This window comes from Perognathus longimembris, chromosome 2 (assembly GCF_023159225.1).
Source record: "Perognathus longimembris pacificus isolate PPM17 chromosome 2, ASM2315922v1, whole genome shotgun sequence".
In the NCBI taxonomy this organism is placed as follows: Eukaryota; Metazoa; Chordata; class Mammalia; order Rodentia; family Heteromyidae; genus Perognathus; species Perognathus longimembris.
The window spans coordinates 69,828,744-69,851,209 of NC_063162.1; the positions used below are offsets into that span (position 1 = coordinate 69,828,744).

Consider the following 22,466-nt stretch of genomic DNA (forward strand, 5'->3'; position numbering starts at 1 on the left):
CTCAGAGAAGCTACATGTTGCCTTGTCCCCCACCGCCCCTAAATAAAGAAAGAGAGCAAGAACAAGGCTGCCACATTCGTGTTCTGGCTACTTTGCATGACTGCATTGACACTTATTTCATCAGTGCCCCCTAAGGCCTTAGGACACCGTGGGGCCAGCCACCCATCTGCACACATGGCCTCTTCTGGTTGGTGATTGGCGTCATTGGTTGCACTTCTCTAATGCCTCTGCCTGCTCATCACAGGTAAGGCCACTCTGCCCATGTTGTTGCCTGAAACCAGAGTTTCTACTTAGAACAGAGGCTGGGACCCTGATCAAGGACCCCTCTTCGTGGGTCTCTGAATCTTTTTTTCTGTTTTTCTAGGGTGACAGACATATCATCCTATCCCTAAAGCACCCCGCCTCTTCTTTACATAGGAGCCTACAAGCTCCTGCAGTCAGAATGAAGTGGAAGAAAAATATCACAGACACAGGAGTTGGAGAGAAAACACATGTCACAGGAGAGTGTGTCCTTGTTTGGAACCTCCAAATGATGTTTCCCACAAAATCCTTGTGACTGATGCTGACCTGGCAATGGGGTTCAGGAACTCCAAGAGCATTTATACTGTATCTTGGTTGGACATCTACATTGCACAGGGCTTCATGGTCGACTCCAAGATCCTATTCATCATTGATAATATTGTTTCTATGGGGAAATTTGTTTTGCATTTTTTATGACAGTCCTCCTAAGAAATTCTTACAAATAAACCCATTTGCAAGCTGGGCACTGTCTGTCTTCTGCACTGGCTGCTCTCCAGTTCCTGTGCTCTGGCCTAACCTGTTTTCTTATGTCCAACTTCTGGGTGGTCCACAATGCTATTGCTCCTCTGAGACAATGAGGAGACAAGCAACAAGGAGGAGGTGAAAGTTCTAGGGGAAGGTCCTAGAAGCAGGAGGAGCAAATGTGGAGAAGAAAGAAGACAGAGCTGGAATTATTTACCAGCAGCAAAAATTGGGTAAATGCATGCTGATGACAGTTTAAGCCTTTTTCAAGAAACTACTATGCAATTTTTAGGCAAGAAGGGGGGATGTCTGTGAGAAAATCCCAGGCAGCTTCAGATGAGACAGGCCTTGTATGCCCCATCATTTATTAGACATGGTGGTTTGACCAAATATTTCATCTCTTGGAAGGTTTCCTTTTCTCATCTGTAAAATTAAGACAATTTTTACTTCCCTAAGTGTTTGTGAAGTTCAAAGTTAGCATGTGAATATGACTGACAGGATCCCTGGTAACTTAGAGTGGTTAGGACTGTTGCTTGTTCTCTATTTCCTCCTTGGAAGGATGCAGCATGATATATGGGAAAGACAAGTGAAAAATGCCAGGCTCTGCTTATCCCTGTGATCCTAGCCACTTAGGAAGCTGAGATCTGAGGATCATGGTTCAAAACCACCCTGAGCTGGAATGTCCATGAGATTCGTATCTCCAGTTTACCAGGAAAAAGCTGGAAGTGGAGCTGTAGCTTCAAGTAACAGAATGCCAGCCATGAGCTCAAGCCCCAGTACCAGCACACATACATGCATGTGCATACACATGCCCCAGGTACACACACACACACACACACACACACACACACACACACACACCCCACACCACACCACACAATGAAAATAGATAGATTTGAATTCCAGTCTTAAAATTCCCCCAAATAAGAGTCTGTGTCACCTCAGGGCTTCGATCTTCTGTGGGTCCTTGGAGGGCTTTTGTTGCCAGTCTTTGAAATAATGTTGAGAATAGTAGGTAGGTGAGTAGTGCTAATTTGGCATTTTAACACATATATCATGGGCCAACTGTTATCCCAGAAAAAAATGAATATAGGCAAGAGGAAGGAGAGTGGAGGGGTTTGTGTAAGTTGTTAGAATGCTCAGAGAAGGAGGAGAGAGAACCACAGAAATACCTGGGTGCAGAAGGAAGAGAGGAGGTAAAGCTACGTTTGAGGGGTCTCTTTCTCTCCCCAGAAGGCCTTTGTGACTAGTGAAGTGAACGTGTGGACCTCCAGGAGTGCTGTGACCTGTGGAGGGGACTCCTGCCTAGTGCCACACACAGGGAAGCCCGTGGAAGCGACTGGTGGTAACATGGCTTCGGAAGCCATTTGGAGATGGTGGATGGACTCTCCACAAAAACTCAGGAAGCACAACAATGTGGCCCATGGCAGGAAACTCTTCTTCCTTAGTAAACATTTTTTTCTTATTGTTTTTCTAATTAAAACAATTTTGAACTATTTCAAGTACACTGGGGGACTGAAAAATCAAATTATCCCACCCAATTTTTAAAGTAGGGGTATTTTTTTTCCACTTTTCTATGTTCATTACAAAGACAGCTAACATCATGGCCTCCTTGCCAAACCCTCATCTCTTCTGCTGACCAACAGGCATCAAGAACAGCACCTGGCTGGCAGGCAGTGAGTCTCTGTCGATGGGTACCAGCACGCTAGTGCTGGTGGAAGAGAGGGCAGCTGCTGCCAAAATGATTGTGCTGTAGATACTTCCTGTGTGCTCTCTCGCATCTGTTACCTAAAGCGACCTTCAGAACAGGAGAGATACATCTCTCTGTATTTTATACAGAACAGTAGTCAGTACAGGTTTATGGTTTTATAAATGCTAAACATTTTGTACTATTTGTTGTTGTACTTTTCTAAGGACCATCCTTGTGTTTGTATGATGTTGGGTTTTCTTAATGTAATGAGTCAGAAAGGTTAGAAAATAAGAGAAATAGGACAAGAAAGCAAAATCTTCACACACATAAAATCCCAACATGTCAATTCTGAGCACATTTTTTTTTATTCATTCCTTCTGTCCTTTGCCTCCCTTCTTAGCTGTCCAGCTGTGGAAGAGAAAGAGCATTTGTGTGGTGACCATGCTGATTGCTAGCTTTAATGATACTCAGGCCAAGAAGGAACCCCAAAGGTCACCTGCTCTCTAGTCAACCACTTACTCCTCTGTTTGATGGTGCTCCACTGAAAAGCAAAGACCTTGCTTTACTCATGAATTGATCAGTATGCTTCTTCTGCAGGCCAAGCCAAAGTGAGCATAGGAGCCGTATCTGCCAGTCAATGTCACTTTTCTGCTCTCTCAGTCCCATTATCTGTCTTATTTTTATTTGAGTCCAAACCTAACAGGCAATGTTTGGGTCTAAGCTCCATAGAAATGAGGGTAGACAAAGGGGACACATTCCACCTCAGAATCCATGAATATATCTTAAAGTGACAATTTGGTGGATGTCCCTGTAGCAGGACTGGTCTTCAAGACCCTAATTTGTGACAGAGTAAGACACTTCTGCACTTCTAAGGTCAATTACAGTGAGGTTTCCATGGTGTGTTGGGGGTTGACATTTTTTTTTACATTTTTTACTATTATCTTTAAGTAGTTGTACAAAGGAGTTGCCATAAAACAAAGCATTTTATGAATACCATATATCTTGATCAATGTCACCCCTTTCAACGTTCTCACCCATCCCTCCCTTGCCTCTTCCCTCACTCCTCTTAATTTTGTAGGATATACATTCTTGTCTGCATTCTTCCCTCTCCTCTTCTTCATCTACCCCTTTCCTTTTGACCCCATCCCACTCCTTTTGAACAAGTACTAGCTTCCTGGTGTTTTATTTTGCTGAACCTGATCTTTTGCCATTGGCATTCCTATGTTTTTTTCTCTTTGCCAGCCTTCATTAGAATGAAAGGAAGATTGGATGATAAAGACTCCCTGGAATGAGCAAAAAGATTGCTACATATCAAGTCCCCTGGTCACTCCATGTGGGCAGGACCAGACCCAAAGCTTGGGCCTGAACAAATCCTGAAGAACGCTGCTGCTCACAGTTAATCTCAGATCCAAGCTTCCACTGCCTATTCTTTCCCTAGAATGAAGACCTTGTCGATTTTCACTTGATTACAGAACAGGCTGGGAGTCTCGAATCAGAATCAGATATAAAGCTGGTGAGAAGCGAAATGACACCCAGACCCATGCAGGTTGGGAGATGGTTTGTCCCTGGCTCTGAGTGCAGCTCACTTCCTGCACTCTACCATGGAAGACTTCTCTTCCTTTTTCCGTAGCCTGGTCTTAAAGAAGCAGGTGCCTGGTCCGCTGGAATTTCTCTGGCATGGAATGTCTGACACTAGGGCCACCTTCCACCTGCATAGCCCGTCACCTCTGATCCTTTGCCATGAGCACGATGTAGATTTCCAACTGACCCACACTCTGAGTTGTCTTTTTTTTAATTTTTATTATCAAACTGATGTACAGAGTGGTTACAGTTTCACATGTTAGGCATTGGATACATTTCTTGTAGTGTTTGTTACCTTGTCCCTCATTCCCCCTCTCCCCTCCCCCTTTCCCTTTCCTCCCATGAGTTGTTCAGTTGATTTACACCAAACAGTTTTGCAAGTATTGCTTTTGTAGTCATTTGTCTTTTTACCCTGTGTCTCTCAATTTTGGTATTCCCTTTCAGTTTCCTAGTTCTAATTACCAGTATACATGGTTTCCAATGTACTCAGATAAGATACAGAGATAGTGCAGGTACAACCACAGGAAGGGGATACAAGAGGGTCATCAATATGGTTCATATCACATGTTGAAAGTAAATACAACAGTGATATAACAGTTTCCATAATATGGAGTTCATTTCACTTAGCATCATCTTATGTGTGTGCTATTGGGCTATTGGGCTATTGGGCTCTTGTGATCCTCTGCTGTGGTTGTCTTTTTATTTTATTTCTTTCCCTGATCATCCCTCTTACCTGGCTAGTGCTCACTGACCATCTTCCTTTGAATGTAAGGAAAGGCAATTCCTTTCCATTCATCGAAGGAGGAGGAGGAGGAGGGAGAAGAGGAGTCGGAGGAGTCGGAGTCTGTGCATGATACAAAGATTTGAAGCACACGGTGCCAAAAGACAACTAAAATGGGAAAATGTAGTGAATTTCAGAAGGAAAAGAAAACAGACTTACATCCCATTCTGCAAACCTGAAATATATTTTCTTGGCCAAATTCTTAGATCCTGACCACAGGGCATTAAGTGTGTATCCTAAGGGATGGGGGAAGGCTCTTTCTTGCAGAGGGCCTAATTCTCAGAAGCCAAGCCCCTTCTTTCTCCCGTGATGCACTTGTGGCGAGCAGAGGTAATATAGAAGACCCAAGAGGCCAAAGTATCAAGAAACTTGAGACTCGTTCTTATCAAGACTGACGCCTTGTGGGGGGATTGAGAAACAGCCAGAGCTAGGGGGAGCATTTCTCATCCCCTGCTTAAATGATAATTCTTTGTTTTGAGCTGTATACGTTCTGAAAACCATTTCTCTAGGCTGCAGAAAACCTAGGCTTTGGTTGTGAGGCCCAGAGGTCTCACTTCTTCACCCGGTGGTTGCAAAATGTTTCAAGTGAAGTGAAATACCTTTCACAGATTACTCTCATTCTCCATCTGATTTCTCTTCCAGCTGTTCTGGCCCTGATTTATTGTCCAGATTTCTTCCCAGTGTTGTGGATATTCCCTAGTTACCAGCCACAATGCTAGGCCTTACAGGTGGATAGCATGCTGATAATGCTTATTCCTACGCTCCCAGGAAAAAAATAATAAAACACAATCTTATGTGTAATTTTCCTGAATACTAAATGCTTTGCCCTAAACTTGAAGATAATGTATCAGTTGAAGGATGCCAGGAATTACTTCATTTCTTGTATATCTGTTGTAGATTATATTTATTTTCAAATTAATGTCAAAGCCATCTGTTAGTTTTGTTAAAACGCAATCCAGGATAGTAGGCTTTAAGTAACTACTCTTTAAAACTCAGAGACAGCTAATTAGGCAGTTTGAAAACACAGTGCTTCAGTGTTTATCATGGTCTCACATTTTGAGCTTAAGTCTCGTAATTATTTTGTAGGCACTTAATAAAAAAAGTATTAAGGAAGATTTTATAAATATAATTTCAATATTATATCTGGATGCAAGTATCTATGTACATTCAAGGTTTCCACCTCCTGGGAAGGCTGTCCAAATCATCCACCAGTCAGGGAGCTTGGGGTCCCCTGACTGGCCCATGAGGGGAGAGGAGCTAAGTCCATGCTGGCAGTGGGAACTGCGGAAGTGTCTCTCTCCATGTGAGCACACGTGACATTCCATTCTCATTTTCCTTACTCATGACTATTTGGGTTTTAAAGAAGTCAGGTTTTCCTCTTCCTTTTTATTTCATGGAATTGACACTGTGAATACTTGCAAAAAAAAAGTCATAGAAAACTTTCTAGACTCTCTCATGTAATTCAACTTCAGTTTCCACAGTAAGTTTGAGACCTTAGAAAGTTTCTCATTCCAAGTACAGACACATACAAATAATAAATTAATAACACAAACTCTTCTAAGGTCTTTGAGAAATAAGGCAGCTAGAGTTACAGCAGGTCAAGACCTCACTTGCGCATCTTTAAGGACATATGCTTATCTGTTTCCACTGGAAAGAACTGCCACTAGTCAGAAACAATGATGCATGTCCATCAACAACAGCATTGTCCTTGTGTGCCTACGATAACAACCCACTTCCCACGTTCACCAGCCATCTGAACTCTCTCAACAAGATGAAAGCAAGAGCTGTGATTCCACTCTGTAGGCCTGAGCCCAACCTTTCTGGGTGACATAGCACACTAACATCTCTCTCTTTCCAGCTAGCTTCAGCACCACACACTAAGGATGGTGGCATTACCAGATCCAAAGAGCCTAGGGGCCTGAAATATGCTATGACATGACTATATTGGACCACAACAGAAAGCAATGATTTGAATGTGTGTCCATTCCAAAATTTATGTTGACAGTAGACTTCCATTTGGACCAAATTGGGAAGGGAAATATTTAAGAAATGCAGGGGCTCTTTCATTCCTGCTCCTGCTGGTGCTCTTGTTCTAACTCTCTCTTAAACCTGCTGGATTCCTTCATGCTTCAACACAGCAAGAAAGCCTTCATCAAATGTCAGCACCTTAATGATGCTAAACTCCCAAGCTGGCAGAACTATGAACCAGTCTGGGCCTGTAATCCTAGCTACTCAAGAGGTTGAGATCTGAGGACTGTGATTCAGACCCAGCCTGGTCAGGAAAGTCTGTGAGACTCTAATCTCCATTTAACCACCCAAACAATGCCAATGTGGTTTTAAGATAATTTTTAAAGGTACCTTACCTCACATGTGCTCTTTCTTCATACTGGATGTTTCTCCTTTCCTTTGTCCTTCACATGCATGCACACTTGCACACACACACACACACACACACACACACTTTTACTTTTACACATCCCTTTGTCATCTTTGAAATGTCAAGCCAGCCTGCCTGTCTTTGGACTAGAAGAATGCTGTCGACAAATTTCTTGCCTTAGGGAACCTCCTCATCATAAGTCTGAACAAGTGAAAGGGATGAGGTTTTTGTTTTTGTTTTTGTTTTTGTTTTTGTTTTTGCCAGTCCTGGGCCTTGGACTCAGGGCCTGAGCACTGTCCCTGGCTTCTTCCCGCTCAAGGCTAGCACTCTGCCACTTGAGCCACAGCGCCGCTTCTGGCCGTTTTCTGTATATGTGGTGCTGGGGAATCGAACCTAGGGCCTCGTGTATCCGAGGCAGGCACTCTTGCCACTAGGCTATATCCCCAGCCCAGGGATGAGGTTTTTAATCCACTGCTCACCATTTTGGTTTCTCTTTCAAACTTCTATTTCCCATAAGCCATTGTGCTCATCTAACTGTTAACTAATTATCACCACCATAGTGTGAGTTCTTTTACAAGAGACCAATGCATATTCATCATTTATCTCCAATACTTGACACCTACTAGGTGATCTGTGAATGTCTATTATTTTGAGGTTTCTTTTTTGTTTTGGGGTTTTTTTTTGGGGGGGGGGGTCGGTTGTGGGGCTTGAACTCAAGGCCCTAGTACTATCCTTGAGCTTTTCTGCTCAAGGCTAGCACTCTACTTCTTTGAGCCACAGTTTCATTTTCAGTTTCCTGGTGGTTCATTGAAGACAAAAGACTCATAGACTTTGCTGCATGGGCTGGCTTTGAATCACAAGCCTCAGATCTTAGCCTCCTGAGTAAGCAGGATTACAGGCATGAGCCACCAGTGCCTAGCTGTCTATTATTTTTAAACCAGGAAACAAATTGGTTTTGACTGAGCCAAAGGCATCATTAGGCCAATTATACAGCACTAGGACATATGCTTTGGCCACAGTTATTTGAAATTCTGATCTGAAGCTTAAAGGAAATGAAAATTTAAACATAAAATATCCCTTTTTAACAGTTCTTCAGTTGACTTTTTTTTCCTTCTCAAGAAAATGGGAAAAGTAGCAGATGAAACAAAAGAAAGATGAAGGGAAGGAAGAGGAAGAAATGGAAGGAAAACTGGTAAGTGATGAGAAATGGAGATCTCAAAATGCTTACAAAGTCTATATTTACAGTGAGTAGTTGTAGTACAGTTAGTTGAAAGAAATGGAAAATGAGAGGAGAAGCAATTGCATTCACTGAGCATAAATGCAAAATTACAGTTTCCACCTTCATTCTCCAGTGTTAGTTTTTGAAATCCCCATAGTAGGAAATCCACTTGAAATATGTTTGCCTTTGGATCTATTTTTAAATGAAAAAAAAATCTTACTGCTTCTGGTATATGTACATCATAGAGACAGTCTTAACCTAAGATGTTAAGAGAGAAGCCTGAGGGGCAATTAATCAGTGACAGAATCCAATGCCAGAAAAGAAATTGGAATGGCTTTTTTAACAAAGATTCTATTTTTAAGACCTAATTGACTTATCCACTGGGATTATTTCTGGTATTAAGTTCTTTAAGTGAGCTGTTCCAAGAAATTCCAACAGGATGTATGGTAAAAATCATTACTAAGATGATACAATAGTGGCAAATATTTATTGATGCAAAAGAAGATCTAGAAAAATTTTGCCTTTCTATGGGAGTTAGTTATGGGAGCTATCTCAGCCAAGGCCTGTTTTGGAGCCTTCATCAGAATATCCAAGCAGACTCATAACTTGTCCCGAGGGGCATCTGGTCAACCTCATGTCTACCAATACCACATCTCTCTGATCTTCCCACATTTCTTTTTCCCTATTTCCATTCATCTTTAGGTTTCCCAGTTCCATAGTATCCCCCCTTACTTATGCATTCTCCCTTTCATTTTTAATCCTCCTCCCTACCTTTCTCAGAATTTCCTCATATCTAACTCTAACAGATTTCCTAAAATAAATGAATCCGTGATGGCAGCAAACATGGATATGGTAAATGATAGCATTCTTCTAGGTTAGAGACTTCAGTCTCATGTTCATCCTTTTTGCTTTGTAGGCTCCCTTTCATTCCCTCTGAATAGGAAGCCCAGGTCTGTTTGCTCTGACATCTTATGTCCTTCCTTCCTACCCATGCTTCTGTATATGCAGTCTCCACTGACTTACTTCTGACCTAATTTTCAACCCATGGAAACCCCAACACTTGTTTTCATCTCTCTCAGTGAAACTACTGTCCGAAGCACAATACTTGCAGATCACAAATGTCCATAATACTAAAAAAGAGAGAGATTTAAAAACAGGATACATTTCCCAGGACCTATGTTATTTTTTTTTTGAGAAAGCAATGTACTGTGATTTTTTTGTGACAAGGTAGTGATATTCAGTTGCCATATTACTGTATCTTCCTAGCTATAGCTAGCTGGACCCAAGGGGAAAATACAAGTGATCTAAGAACTACCAACCTATGCCCTCTGAGATCTCTGCCTAATTAGAAATATGAGGATAAACTAAACCGAATGGATTTTTCCCCTTGAGTACCCTTTCTAAATATAGTTAAATAGCAGTGGAACTTAGGCATGCAGACCCTGAGTACTAGGCAGTTATCAACTACCTGTAGAAAGATTGGGGTGTACCACCTTTTGAGGAGATGACACATATTTGGATGGAAAATCATGTGCTGTAACCTAAATCAACTTCTAGTTTCTGAATACTTTTCCATTACTTGTGAGGCCTTGCTTTTCTGTGATTCCTATTCTCTCTTTTTTTAAAAAAATTTTTATTGTCAAACTGATATACAGAGTGGTTACAGTTTCATAAGTTAGGCATTGGATACATTTCTTGTACTGTTTGTTAGCTCCTCCCTCCCTTTCCCCCCATGAGTTGTTCAGTAGATTTACACTAAACAGTTTTGCAAGTATTGCTTTTGTAATCATGATTCCTATTCTCTTAAACCTGATTGCACAATTAGGGTTACAAGGTTGTGGTCAACATCATTTTCTGAGTGCACATTTAAATTCCAATTTTTTTCTTTCTTCTTCCAGAAAACTTGAAAGAACACATCCTTTGCTAGCAAAATGCATTTCTAAGCAGTAGAGACATACAGCAACCATTCTCATACATCTGTGATATTCAACTCTGCTGGTCACTAACTCCTTCTGGAAGTCCTTTCTTGGCTCACGTGATTCAACACTTTCTTACTTATGTGGATATTTCTTCTCCTTTTCCTCAACATTTCTATTTACTTTAAAAATGATGCACTTCAGACATCCTATGATGTAATTTTAAAAAATTATGATGGTCCTGGGATTTGAACATTTTTTGTAATGGGCCTGGGCACTGTCCCTGAGCTGTATTTAGCTCAAGGCTAGCACTTTACCACCTGAAGCATAGCTCCACTTCCAGCTTTTGGGTGGTTAACTGAGGATAAGAGTAACATGGACTTTCTTGTCCAGACTGGCTTTGAACCACAATCCTCAGACCTCAGTCTCCTGATTACCTAGGATTATAAGCGTGAGCCACTGGCATCCAGTTCAAAGTGGGTAATTCATAGGGAACAGAAATTCCATTGGTTAATATTTCTGCCCTCTAGAAGGTTCATTATCATTAAGGAATTGACATTTAGTGGAGTCATTCTTACTGTGTTATCACAAGGAATCTTGCAGGTCTACCTTTTTAAAATGTATATTCCCTCTCTGAAGAAGTATACACATATTTCTGGCTACAATCTCCTCTTAAATCCTAATACTGAACACTTTATCACCATTTAGATGCCCTACAACATTCTCAAATTCCATATAGTTGAAAGCAAAGTTATTATTTTGCATAGAACAAACGATATTCCTTACCTCAATAGATGAGAATATAGTTATCCTAATCACCTATTTAGCAATCACATTCCAAATCCAATTTCTTTATTCTCACCTCTTCTGTGGCATGATGTCTCTTCATTATAGCTTTCTACTTCAGTTCTCCATCGTGACTGTTTTCAGATACTATTTCCTAGACAACCCAGCGATTGAGATGCCCCTCCTCTGAGCTCCTACAAAACGTGCTATACACATCTTGCCAATTTCCCAACCTATCTCCTCCAATACTGTAAGTCCTTCATGATAGAAAACCAGTTCTAATCACATTTGTACTTTTTGTGTATGTATGCCAGTACTAGGGCTTGAACTCAGGGCCTCGTTTTCTGGCTTGGCTTTTTCTGCCCAAGGCTGGTGCTCTACCACTTGAACTAAACCTCGACTTATGGTTTTTGGCTGATTAATTGGAGATAAGAGTGTCACCGATTTGTCTGCCAAGGAAGGCTTTGAACTCAAACCCTCAGATCTAATCCTCTTGAGTCACAAAGATTATAGGTATGAACCAGGAGAAACTGGATTATTTGTACTTTTACCACCTAACATAATAATACTGATACAAATTAGCAGGATTTATAAGTGGATAAATAAATAAATGAGTAAACAAAGGGAAAACTAGACCAGTGTATACTATACATAAAGACAGAGATGCTCTAGCTACTTGATAACATCAAAATCCACTGAGAATGAGGCTGGAATATTGGACCACAGGTGTATCATCTGTCTCAAAAGAAACTGGATGCAAGCCCTCCTCACTTACTCTATTCCCATCTACTGAGATTCTTTATAAGATAGCTTTATGGAACTCCTCTTTCACTTCACATTTTGTGTCTCTAATACATTAGGCCCTGGATTTGGGGTTAATACCTCAGAGCTGCAATGATTCTGCATATTCCTTGTATAAAGAGGATCTTTACTCCTGCACACAATGGGCTTACTAAATAATGACCTCAGTAATACTTTTAACCTTAAACTTGAGTTATGTTCTCCATATTTATAGGACATTGTCTTAAAGGGAGAGATTAAATAGGATGGGAGAAAGCCTCTTCAACAAATGGTGCTGGCAGGATTGGATAAACACCTATATAAAACTGAAATTAGATTCTTATGTATCACCCTACATCAGAATAGAATTAAAATGGATCAAAGGCCAGATACCTTTAAAATATTACAGGAAGGAATAGGGGAAACACTAGGGCTCCTTGGCATAGGTCAAAACTTGCTAAGTAAAAATCCAGAAACACTACAACTCAAAGAAAAGCTGGCTAAATTGGATTGCATCAAACTGCAGAGCTTCTGCATGGCAAAGGACATAGCTAGCAGGATAAGCAGAAAGCCCACAGATTGGGAGATCTTTACTGGCTACATAACAGAGAAGGGTCTCATACCCAAAATATACTTAGAGCTCAAAAAATTAAGTCTCCCCAAAACAAATCCTCAATGAAACAACCACCACATTAATAAGTGGGCTAAAGACTTCTCTGAAGAAGAAATAACAATTGCCATGAGGCACAACATCACTGGCCATAAAAGAAATGCAAATCAAAACAACATTGAGATTCTACTTCATGCCAGTAAGAATGGCCATTATCAAGAAAACTAATAACAGCATATGCTGGAGGGGATGTGGCCAAAAGATAATCCTACTACACAGTTAGTGGGAGTATAAACTTCTTCAACTACTCTGGTAAGCAGTATAGAGGTTCCTCAAAAGGCTAAACATAGAGTTCCCTTGTGACTCAGCAATCCCACTCCTGGGCATTTACCCTAATGACCATAAATAAGGCTACACTAAAGCTACCAGCACAACCATGTTCATTACAACATTATTTGCCATAGCTAAGATATGGATTCAACCCAGTTCCCCATGAGTAGATGAATGGATCAAGAAAATGTGGTATGCATACACAATGGAATTCTATGCTTCCATCTAAAAGAATGACATTGCCCAATTCATAAGGAAATGGAAAGACATACAAAAAAATTACATTAAGCAAAGTAATCCAGACCCAAAGAAACATAGGCTGCAGGGTTTCCCTCATTTATACTAACTAGAATATGTCTAGGATATTCTTAGCAGAGGATCACAATAGCTCAAATCTATGTGCACATGATCATATAAAATGATACTTATCAAAATGAACTTCAAAAAATGGAAACGAGGGTTTTTTAAGTGTACTGTTCACAGTTATTTCATTTTCCTTCTTTCCTTCTTTCCTTCCTTCCTTCCTTTTTATCTTTTTGGCTTATTATTTCTTGTAGTGTTTTTTATTCCTTTAACCTTTGTCTTGTATATAAGTTTACCTAATTTAGGGAAGGTAAGAGGAAGCACAGAAATGGTGGGACAAAGGATGAACCAATTCAGCAGTGATACGCACTAGACACTATGTTGGAAATGAACTTTACAAATTGAGGAGGAGAAGGGGGAAGTGGGAGAAAATAAGGGAGGAGTCACAGTGTTCAAAAAGAAAAGTACTCATTACCTGACTTATGGAACTGTAACCCCTCTGTATGTCACCTTCACAATAAAATAAATAAAGGAGAGTTTAAGGCAGAGCTTGAGGAAGTGACTCTTAGTGTGGTAACAGAGTTAACCCTGAATTCTGTGGATGGTGGAAATATAGTTAACATTTTTGTATGGGGAGAGAGAAGAGAGAGAAACAGAGGGAGAGGAAGAGAGAGAGAGAATGCAAGTGTATGAACACAAATGCATTAGTCTTGGAAGACTATAAGTAGGAAAAATAATATGGGCTAAAGTTCACATTTAAACAGGCATTGTTAAGTATCTTAGTGTATTATCTTATACAGTGTTTATAACAACCTTGTTCATAGGTAAGAAAATGGAAGTGCTGTTGAAATTGAGTCACCTGGGGAACGGACTGGAGCAGAGTTTAAACGCAGGTATATTCTTCTACAAAATCCAAGTTTTCAACAGCCACAACACACTGCCTGCCAAACTGATCTTGCGAAGTTTCCAGATATGAAAGTAGATGCCCAAGGTTATGTATGTCATGGCTAGACCTAGGTTCCAGTTGGTTTGGAGCAGTCAAGACATGGCATAAACTAGCTAGGAGAATTTAACCTTGTCACTGAGACATAAGACAGCTGGAGACAAATATCTACAAGTGAGACTAAGACATTTGGGAGGTGAGCAAGACAGGCACGTGGTTTCCTTGCCTGCCTGACTTTGGAATGGCCTGCACTCTGTTTCTTATAAAATCTCCAAGAGACGATTCTATTCACAAAGAGGAAAAACAATCGGCTTGAATGACACACACAAGAGATATTTTTGCATAAAAGCAGGGAATGGAGCCACTTATAGCCTCTTAAAGATCAAAAGGCCCTTGAAGGAATGTTCCCCTCACCACGAGTTCCTTATCCCTGCCCACAGCTGACGGACTTCCTTATTAGGCTTGGACAACGGAAGGAGGAAGAATTTAAACCAACTGTCTTTGTGATGCTGCAGAAGAGTCGGGCTTGGGGAATGGCAGCAATGTCCCCAGGGAATGTGGCTGGACATAGACCAGTTGAGCAGTGAGGGAGGCGTCAGGGCCCAAACACACGGATGGCTCTTTGCAGATAATTCAGACTTGGCAAAGTCTACTTACTACAAATCAAAGGCTTCTCAAGTTTCCAAAAGGCTGTTTCTGCTTTTTTCAGTCTGCCCAGTTTTATGCTACTGGATGTCCACTAGAATCCACCTTCAGATGAGGTCAGGGGTCAGGGGTCAGCCTTACCAGCCAAATCCTGCAGGTTGGCCTTGGAACTCAATTTGGCAGCTCCCTCAAGCCTGTCTTTCACCACAAAGCCTTCCTGACCTCTCACTTCCTTGTGTGCTTTCTGGGCTGGGAAGTGTGAGGGGGGTTGATGGAATGGCATGGTAGCCAGGTGGCCCTTTCCTAGGACCTCAAACTGTTCTCAAGACATAGTATGGTGAATCTGCTTGTCCAGTTATGCAGCTCTCACCTGCAGACCCTCTCTCAGAACCCACTGTCTTCTCGACACCCCAGCTTACAGATTAGGTTTGAATTCTCTCTGTGGCCTAAATCACAGGGGGTTAGGGGTGGGGGGAGGTTTTATTTCTGTGGAGAAACAGAAGCATCTCCTCTAGATTCTCCTTGCCTTAGCATCCTGCTCTCCACTGATCTCCCTCCTTACTTGTCTTGTTTGCTAAAGGTCTATCGTGGAAGGCTTCATGTTGAGATTTCCTTTTTGAATTATTATTATCTTTAAGTAGTTGTACAGAGGAGTGCCATCTAACAAAGCAGTTTATGAGTATAGTGGATCTTGACCAGTGTGTCGTCCCTTTCAACCTTCTCACCCACCTCTCCCACCCCACCCTTTCCTTTACTTTTCTTAATTTTGTAGGCTATACATTGAAATCTTAACTGTATTCTCCCCCCTCTTGCACATCAAGATTTCTTATTCTAATCACAAGGCATTCAAAACTGAATTGCTCTTTGAAAAATGCAAATAGGATTGGACTCCAAGTTGCCAACAATTTTCTCCCACTGGAGAAAATGCAAACAAGCAAAGCTACTTTTACCCCACACCCTTCCCATGACTCCTTTTTTGCTATCTCCACTGCTATGTAGTAACTAGAATGATTCCAGTGATGAGTACTGTGCTAAATGTTTCACATGTATGAACTCATTTAAACTTTACCACTTTAAGAAGTAGGTAAAATGGATATCTTTCATATTATTCTTCCTTCATCAGGAAAATGATACATAACAAGTTGAATGCATAGTCAGAAGCATGGAGCATGGTTCAAGCTGTATAGCCCTGAGTTCAAAATCCAGGAAGGTGGAGAGAAAGGGGGGAAGAAAAAGAGAGGGAAAGAGGGAGCGAGAAGGAAGAAAAGGAGGAGAAGAGGAAGAAGAGAAAGAGGGGAAGGAGGAGGGGAGGGGCACCTCATAGAGAAGGTTAGGAATCTCTGGGATGCGGATTCCACATTCTCTCAGGTCAGCTAGGCAGAGTCGCAGCCACACCTCCTTTTCTCTGTGTCAAGCTGCTCCATTTGTTTTTACTCTAAGGCTCTTATTGTCGGGTGTTTAGGCCCCCGTGCTCCCTCGACCCACGGGAGAGACAGGGAAAGGCACACCCCAACCAGATGACCCAAGAAAGGAGAAGGGTCAACAGGCTGCCCGCACCCAGCCCTCCCTCACCAGAAGACAATCAGACAGCCTGGGAGTCAAGTTGGCGCAAGATCTCGTTTATTGGGGAAGTACGAGCCACTAATATAAGGCACAGGAGCCAGTCAGGTCTAAGATCGGCAGGAAGGGGATCCATCAAGGGCAGAAGAGCCTTGGCATCACAGCCCACAGAACCGCCTCTGGGTTATAACCAAAGACACTTGTAGCAGCTGCACGTTGTTGTTAGGCGCCGCCATCTTAGCCACATGTGGCTCCAAGACTGAGAAACAGGCGGGGCCAGCTAGTTGACTTCCAGGTATGCCCCATGTCTTATCACAGACTTTGTACAACTATTAACATTTGAAGGTTATTTAGTGATATTTTAGGTGTGGTAAAGCACCAATTAAAGCCACTCAATGTATAGAGTCATTCTTAATTCAAATATGTGGACCTCAGAACTTTGTTCTCAGAATAAACACTCATAATGATGGTTTGATGAGTGGGGTTTTTCCCCTTAACAAAACAAATAAAAGGGGGAAGTACAAAGCCAGGACAAAAAAACTCTCTCAAGGATAATACAAGAGAGAAAAGTGATTTGGAACCATCATAGATCCTCTGCTTTCATAAATATGTAATGGAAAAGGAAATAGGCAAGCAAAAAGGAAATTGAGCTGTCCGCGGGAAGGCACAGTGATGGCGGCTGAGAGGAGGCTGAAGCTGCTTGGGACAGGAGAATTCCTATGGAGGAAATCACTTTCAACATCCTGAGAAGTGTTGAAAGAGATTTAAAGAAGTCTGGATGGGACGGTTGGACATTCATAACTCTTAATCATGAGCTTGATTTAAAAAAAAAAAAAAACCTGAGATGGACTGTTCCAGACCACCTGAGCACCACTACAAACCAATCTCCATCAGACTACAGGCACAGGGATTCCCTAGCTTAGAAGCAGGAATCCAGAACAACATCAAAATCGAGCCCTAGGTACTTGTAAATTTGAAAACACAAAGAAGATCACATTAAACTTAATGGTTTTCCCCAAGTGCTTGATATTTGAGGCTTCGGGAATGTATCTAGCCATTGCTTCTTGGAAATTCCCATTGTGACTTTCTAAGATCCACACAATGTTTCAGGAGACCTCCTCTTCTTTCTGCTCACTGCTATACATTTCAGAGGCTCCCTAGATGACATTTCACACAGATCTTAAAAACAAAAAAAAAAAGATTTTAGACCAAGCCAGAGCAATACCATAGTTATGTTACTACAATAGCTTGATAGTACACATGGAACCATTTAATATGTTCAAAAGCAAAGCACTAGAATTTTTATATTAAAAAGTACCCCCAAAGGAATAATGTGCTCTTTTCACAAGGACATAAAACAAATGACAACTGCCATTAAGTAAACTACACAGAAGAAATATTGATTCCTAACAGGGGAGGCATTTACTGTTCCCCAGGCTGGCCTCAGGTCTGGAAGATGTGAGGCGGGAACATTCGGTGATGTGTCCCTCCAAATGGTTCATAAGAAACCTTTCAGAAGGTTTGAGCCAATCGCAGTGTTTGTGTGGTGGCAGCTGGCAGGTATGCTCTCTGCATCAAAACAAACGATCTTGTTATAAGGTGTTGTCTGCCGGGTAGAGGGGGAACATCAATCAATCAGCTTGGACAGAAGGGTAGAAATCCACACATATTTTGGCTTCCAGGCAGTCAACCAGCAAAAGATTTGCTTTCTAACCAAACCCAAGTAACAACATTTCCACTGTCTGTTGTGATGAGTAAGTTATTCAGAAGCAATGAGTTCATCTCTTTCAATGTCCAGAAATTGCTGAAGACTTTTATAAATAGTAAACAATGTTTCTGTGGCTTCATGCCCCAATGGTATGTTGGCTACAGCTACTTGGGGACACCCATAAGTCCCATTGTAGTCAATGAAAATTTCTGGAGGACAGAATTTTGCTGGGGAAAGGAATGTGAGACTCTTAGGGCATGCTCTAGGCCCAGCATTGAGAGCAACAGGTTGGAGTCATGTGCCTCTAATGACAATGTCTTTCTTCTTAGCAGTATTTTAACAGGCATGCTTCATGCAGGCAAGAGAAAAACTGACCCAGGAGCAAGTGAGTACTAAATCTGTCCAACTCTCTGAAGTCATACTGTAAAAAGACTGAGTTCTTTTGACTTCTGAAATGTGCTTTCGTGTAGACATATCGAAGCTGACCACAAATAAAAGTGAAAACAGATCCAGAATAAGTACAGCAAACAATGGAAAACAAATGGAGCCTGGAGTCCCTGCAAAACAACATTGGGTTTTAGGCCCCATATTTTGCTCTCCCCTCCCCCCACAACACACAATGTTTTCTTAACATTTCTGGCATTATTAATGGAATTAAATTGTCCCAGATGGGTGCTGAATTGGTCCCCTGGTGCCAACATTTGTTTTCTGTACTCCAGCTGGGAGAAACACAATGCCACTCCTCTCTTATTATGGTAATTTAGGACTTAAGTATTTACCCAGGAGAAGCTAGGCACCCTTCAGAACATAAAAATGACAAGGGCTTTGAACCTGAGTGTCTTATCATGTTTCCACACAGATGCTTTCATTTAAGATATACAGATTTTGAATCATGGACAACATTGATTACACACAGAGTGTTGTTTTGTTGTATTGTCTTGTTTTGTCTGAGAAAAGAGACTAAGCAGTGATATTTTTAACAGGAAGGTGAACAATCTGAGAATTTTAACTCATCCAAATAGAAATACATCCAGAGAGAGATGTGCTATCCATTTAAATTCACGGGTGCCAGTCCATGGCAGCCCACGCCTGTAATCCTAGCTACACAGGAGGCTGAGATTTGAGAACCTGCATTCAAAGCCACCCTGGGCAAGAAGGCTCATGAGACTCTTATCTCTAATTATCCACCAAGGAAAGCTGGAAGTGGAGCTGTGACTCAAATGGTAAAGTATTAACCTTGAGCAAAAAAGCTCAGGGATAGCACCCAGGTCTTAACTTCAAACTCCAGAACAGCTCAAAAAATAAGTTCACATTAGCTAAGAAAAAGATACTAAGCAATCTATTATGTGCCAGGTACTTTAATAAATGATACAGAAATAGCAATTCATTAAAAGCACCAGTGTCTACTAGTGTCTACAAAGTGCCTACTCACATGGACCTTGCATTCTTCTTGGAGAGGGAAGATAGTATTTTTTATTCACTTAAATACTCACTTAAGATTTTGTAAGCATTTCTTCTCTTGGCTTATGCTCAATGCTGTATTAATGCCCAAGATTTACAAAAGGATCAAAATCTAAACTTATAGAAGAAAGATATCCATATAACATTTCCTTCTGGGTAGTCATCAATTCATGCATGACTATGATTGGCATTTTTTTTTTTTTTGGCCAGTCCTGGGCCTTGGACTCAGGGCCTGAGCACCTTCCCTGGCTTCTTCCCGCTCAAGGCTAGCACTCTGCCACCTGAGCCACAGCTTCCCTTCTGGCCGTTTTCCATATATGTGGTGCTGCGGAATTGAACCGAGAGCTTCATGTGTAGGAGGCAAGCACTCTTGCCACTAGGCCATATTCCCAGCCCCATGATTGGCATTTTTTAATCAATGATTAAAATGCTATTATTAAAATGTCTCAAAACATCACACTAGTATTCTGTTTGTTGTGCTTGTTCATTTTATTTTTACTTATTTTTGTACCAGTCCTGGGACTTGAACTCAGAACCCAGGCACTGTCTGTTAGCCTTGTCTGCTCAAGACTGGCATTCTACTACTAGAACCACAGCTGTACTTCTAGCTCTTTGCTGGTTAATTGGACATAAGGGTCCCTAGGACTTTTTTCCCTAGCTGGCTTCAAACCAAGATCCTCAGATCTAGCCTCCTGAGTAGATAGGATTACAGGAGTGAGATACCAGTGTTGGCTTGGCATCCTGATTTTCCTATGGTAAATGAATAGACTTGAGTTTTGATGTTGGTCTTTCCAGGTAATGTAGTAGCAAAGTAACAGAAGCTACTTCTTTCCTGCTCTTCTAACAGTAACTTTGTCCAATACCTTACTCTTCTCATGATGGGCTGTAATAATAGGCACCATATTTGGAGTAAGCCATCATTTGAAGAAAGAATAATGCTACAGACTCTTGTCTGGAGATGAAAATGGCTTCTATTTTACTATACAATTTTCTTTACAAGCACTGCTTTGTTTCTTGAAAGTGCCCCCAAAATTTATCCAGAGTTATTTTGATCACTGAAAAAAATGAGCAATAATTGTTTTCTTTTTCATGGTTCAAAAGCATTCATTTGGAAAGTGGATTCTTTTTCGTTCATAAGGACAGAATAAGAGGTTGTGATGAGAGGAAAAGGAGAGCATAGAAGATAAGTGACTTCCACAAGGTTTAAACGAGGATATGATCTAGAGCAGGTATTAAAGGCACAGGCTTTGGTATTAGAATATTTTAGTTCTTCTATATACCTGTAATTTCAAGCATAGTTGAACCCCCTTAGATCAATTTACCTATGAGTAAAATAAGAACACTTTACTTACCACACCTTTGTTACCAAATAAGACACTGACTGTGATGGCCTGGTAAGAGGTCTACTAGGAATATGAGGTCTCCAGAAATGGTTGCTATATTGCATTTGTTTGTTTGTTTGTTTTGTGCCCATATTAGGCTTGAACTTAGAATTCTTGTTAGACTTTTCTTCTCAAGGTTGGTTCTCTGCCACTTGAGCCCCATTTCTGCTTCTGGCTATTTGCTGGTTAGCTGGAGATAAGTCTCTCAGGTTTGTTTGTGTCAGCTGCCTTTGAATCATGATCTCAAATCTCAGCCTCTTAAATACCTAGGACTGCAGATGTGAGCTACTGGCTTCCATCTGTGGGGTATTTTGGTTTTGTCTTAGTTGGGTATTTTATTGTTGAATAGCATAAGGCAAGGTGCAGACACTTCCTTGATCTTGACCAGAAACACAAAGGAGTAGAAAGAAATGAAGTATAACACAGAAGTTTCTTCTCTCAAATAACACTATAGTTCAAAGTAAATATGTGTACTCTTCTTCAAACCTAGTATTATCAAGCACTATGGATAGGTAAATGTTTTCTAAAATAACATGTAGCAGCTTCTTAATTTCCTATAACCAAGGAACCAAAGCCATTGTATTGTAAATGGATGCCACTCAGTAACCTTTAAATTTTGTTGAAATATCATCCTGTACCTACTAATAGAAAGCAAGACAAAAAAAGTATAGAAAGTCTGCTGTTTATATGTCTTTTGGTGCCAAAAAAAATGCTATAGAAAAGGAAGTAGCAAGGATGATATTTAAATCCTCACTTTGAGCTCCAATGAGAAGTTGGCTCTTTAGTATTGGTTCTTCCCCCTGCTATGAAAGCAAGCATTATTCAAGGGACAGAGGAATGTTCAGCATCATCCAGGTCTGTTAAGTGAGTGTCTGGCTTCTGCACATGGACCTTTGACTGAGATTAGGTTGTCTTCTTCCTCCTCCACGTCTCTAGACAGGAAGCTTCTAGAAAGGAAGTTCAACTGCTCATTACCTATAGACACCGGGACTTGTGGGGGAAGGTGTTTACAAGGCTTTAAAGATGATGGCGTGAACACTGTAAATATTTTATATTCTGCACAGAAAATTTCATCTACCTTGAAGGCCAAGTGGGATTAGAGGAGACAGCAAACGTAGACCTAGCAACTGAAAAAGGATTGGGCAGCTTTCAAATGCTTTGGTGATGATCAAATTGAAAAGTCAGAGAGAGGACAATTCAGATGTAGCTCTGTGTGTGTGTGTGTGTGTGTGTGTGTGTGTGTGTGTGTATGTGTGCTGACATACCGAGGAACAGTCCATACGGGAATAGAGAAAAAGTTGACTCATGCATTCTCTACAACTCTGCTTCTTACATCACATCTTCAAGTCATTTGTCTGGTCTCATTTGAAATTACTCAAGTGATGAGCCTCTAAAATGTTCCCAGCGAGACTATTCTACTGTCTACAAAATTTCACTGCTTCCTCTTATTTAGCTTAATTCACTGTTTCTTTAATAAATAAATAAATAACACTTACTGTCAAGTCCGCGTCATAGGAAAGTTGTTTTGTTGCTGTTGTTGACTTTCTACTTCTCATGGTTGGTATGCTCTGTGATATTACCTAAGCATTTGCTAAAAGAAATGTATAACTCTGTAAAGATTTTTTTTCTTGC

The 22,466-nt window shown here is 41.0% G+C and overlaps 1 protein-coding gene across 5 annotated transcripts in view; it reads right to left on the reverse strand.

The window, feature by feature from the left end:
- The window catches only part of Sugct (succinyl-CoA:glutarate-CoA transferase), a 546,711-nt gene that overhangs the window by 16,967 nt on the left and 507,278 nt on the right, over positions 1-22,466 (reverse strand). The gene's annotated exons all lie outside the window — the stretch shown is intronic.